The sequence below is a fragment of the Octodon degus genome, unplaced genomic scaffold (assembly GCF_000260255.1).
Source record: "Octodon degus isolate 3935 unplaced genomic scaffold, OctDeg1.0 scaffold00005, whole genome shotgun sequence".
In the NCBI taxonomy this organism is placed as follows: Eukaryota; Metazoa; Chordata; class Mammalia; order Rodentia; family Octodontidae; genus Octodon; species Octodon degus.
In genome coordinates this window covers 5,137,978-5,141,439 of record NW_004524581.1, presented here as the reverse complement: position 1 = coordinate 5,141,439, position 3,462 = coordinate 5,137,978, and positions in this window count along the sequence as shown.

Sequence of the window (3,462 nt, the reverse complement as noted above, 5' to 3'; positions counted from 1 at the left end):
TCAAAATATAAGTGCAATTCCTCAGGTAAAAATGTGTCTGTGTAGCATACCAATGATTTACTAACTTAGTCGCATTCATCCTATACCTAACTTGAATAGTTTTTTAAAAATGTATTTAGTACAGTGTCTGCAAGGTCTACAGGGTCTCACTACATAGATCAGAGCTGTAGTGATCGTCCTGTCTTCAGCCTCCCAAGTGCTGGGATTGCAGGGGCGTACCACTATGCCCAATCTTGGTGACTGTCTCAGTGCGCACCAGGGGGCGGGGCCATCACGGCACACTGGGGATCGAAATTAAATAATTTTTTTAAGTGTTGAAGTTTACTGATAAAAAGCTTTCTGTCTTGCCTGGGCGGTGTCCACAAGGTTCCACACGTGGGAAAATTGTGTAGACTTAAGTGCATGTATGTGCACACACATGTAAACATACACATAAACATACGCATAACCACAAATACATTGGCTCATGTGCAATTATGGATTCTGAATAAGGTAAAATGATTTTAGTTTGTGTCTCTTTCCTCACTGTGATACTTTCTTTGTGCAAGTTATTTCTACTCAGAGACACCTGGTTGAAACGCACTTGTATAAAATGAAAAACTTTTTACCTTCACGTTGCTTCCCGTGCAGAAGTACCAGAATTTTTTTTTTCCCTAATTGGAGTCACGATGCCCTCCTCTTACTGAATACGTAGCATTGTTTGTAAGGATCTTCCCACTAAATTGTGAGCTTCTTGACAAAAGGCCCTCATCTTTTTGACTTTTCAGAAGCTAGCATTGTATTTGTAGAACGCACCCTGTCCCTGCGTAGGTGCTCCATGAATAGATATCCAAGAAATGAATTAAAGGAAAGAAGAAGTTCTGTTAAGTAAAAAATAACTACTAATAGGAGTTTTTTAGAACATGAAGATGATTTATTACTGAAGATGAATTACCTTAAGGAGAAACGCTGTTTTGTGTGCTCTGACCTAAGGTAATATAGTTTATACGTTTTTTATTATTGAGTAAATTAATCTATTCTGTATGTTCAATGGAAATGTGCTTAGATGAGTAGAGTGACCCATGCCTGTGACCCAGCATTTAGGGAAACTGAGGCAGAATGGTGACAAATTTGAGACTCATTCAAACTTGGGCAGCTTAAGGTGACCCTTAAAAGTTAAAATTATTGGAGAAGTGGCCTTGTGGTACGGAGCCCAGTGACAAATACACACACACACACACACACACAAACACACACATACACTCACAACACACTAAATGGGAAAATTATTAGTCCTACATTTTCAGGAGAGACAACAGGATGTGCTGATTTCCTCTGAGGGGAACAGGGGCAATCTGACATTTGGCTGCTGCTCTCCGTTGTTGTTGGTGCAGTCCCACTGTAACTTCTCAAGTGAGAGGGGGATTTTGCTTCCAGATCCAGAACAGATAAGGTTGCTTGTAAATGTATCACATGAATTATAAAGACTGCTTGCGCTTCAAAGTGAATTTCATCCTATGATCTTGGATATCCATTTTAAGCGTAATAAATGCAAGCCTGACTTTTCTGTAATACTACCTTTGTTATAAAATATGACAGCCTCCAGCTTCCATTGGTCTGACCATAGATTTGAAAGTTAAAAAGCAAAATATTTTTAAAGTAACATTAAAAATTTTGTCTTTGATAATTCAGATAATGTCATATTGACAAAGTGTAGTATTTGTTATGTTCTTTTATCTTTTCTGTCAGTTCATATCCAGAGACATTGTGTTATTCATATATTTGAGACTGTCCTGTAAGACTTCAAACTATGGATTATCCCCGTAGCTCAGGACTATTTGAATGCTTTAAATCAAGACTGACAAATGTAAACAATATAAGGTGGTATATATGAAATAATACTAGGAGAAACTTATAGAATTTCTGAACTTCTTAGAAAATGAATCTTTTCTTTTGAGATAGCATCTTTCTGTGCATCCAGGCTGGTCTTGAACATTTTATGTAGCCCAGTCTGGCCTCCCCCTCATGGCAATCCTCCTGCCTCATCCTACTATGTTCTGGGATTACAGATGTGAACTATGATACCCAGCTCAGTATATCAATGTTATGGCTAAAGATATGTGTTATAATATCTTGGGGGAGTTTTGGGTTTTTTTAAATGTATTTGGTTATTTTAGGGTCTCACTATGCAGCTCAAACTCAAAGTAGTCCTCCTGCTTTCAGTCTCCCCAACACTGAGATTACAGGCATGCACCATTATGCCTAGACTCAGCTCAGCCCGCCCTAGGGAGGAGGGTGGTATGGCATGTGGTGCTGGGGATTGAGCTGCAGTTCCTGTGCTTCCCTAAGCTTGCCTAAGCAAGTGCTTCAGTCTGCTGAGCTATCTCACCAGCTTCTAAAAATATGTATTATACTCACTAACCATGACTGATTGCCTTAGTTTCCAGAATGTCTGACTATATATACAAACATTTAATTTAAAAAATAATGCACTAAATCAGAAAACTTTTATAAAGTAAACTCACATCTGTTGCCAGAAGTCAATTAAGAATCTGCATAATTCAAGAGGATATGTGGGCCCTAGCTAGACTCGGTCAGTCTACCACACAACATGCCAACAGTAACCACTGTTCTGAAACCCAAGTCTGCAAAACAACTATGTCTGTTTTAAACTTTCTGCTAATGAAAATGCAATTTTACCTGTTCTGTAAATGATTATTTTTACTCAGCATGTGTTTATGTTGTAATTTTAGTGGTGTATATGAGCAGTATTCTCTCCTATGTGTATACTGCTATTTATCCATTTACTATTGATCTACATTTGGGTTGGTTACAGTTTTAGATTTTTTAAAAACATTTTTTAATCTTTTATTTAGTTCTTTGGATCTCGCTATACAGCTTAGACATGTAATGATCCTCCTGTCTCAGCCTCCCCAGTGCTGGGTGTACAGGCGTGCATCACCATGCCTGGTTTTGGGCTCAGAATGGTGTGCCCAGGGTTCCTGGGCCTACATTGAACCTGGGTCCTTCTACTTTCCAAGCAGGTACTTAGACCGCCAAGCTATCTCTCCAGCCCCAATTTTAGATATTTTAAAGAGTGATTTTATGAATGTCTTCATGACTATCTTTTCATGAGCTTGACTAAGCATCTGTGAGTGATACATAACAGGAAAGCAATACTGGAGCCATTGGGAATGTACACGTTTAGCATTGGCAAAAATAATTGATACATGCTTATTATACATTTTGAAATTTTTACTTAGCAGGTATATATTAAAATTCCTCTTATTTTTATATTAAATTGTCTTCTTTGATTGATATTACTATTGTTACATATCAATTATGTTCTGTACCTTTGCCTTTTGATATTTTAATGTTCATTATAGTAAAATATATTAATCAGTTTTCTATCTTGTTATCATTCTTGTGTTCTAAGATAGCTGTTCTCATCTTGAGGTCATTAACGTAGTCAGATCATATATA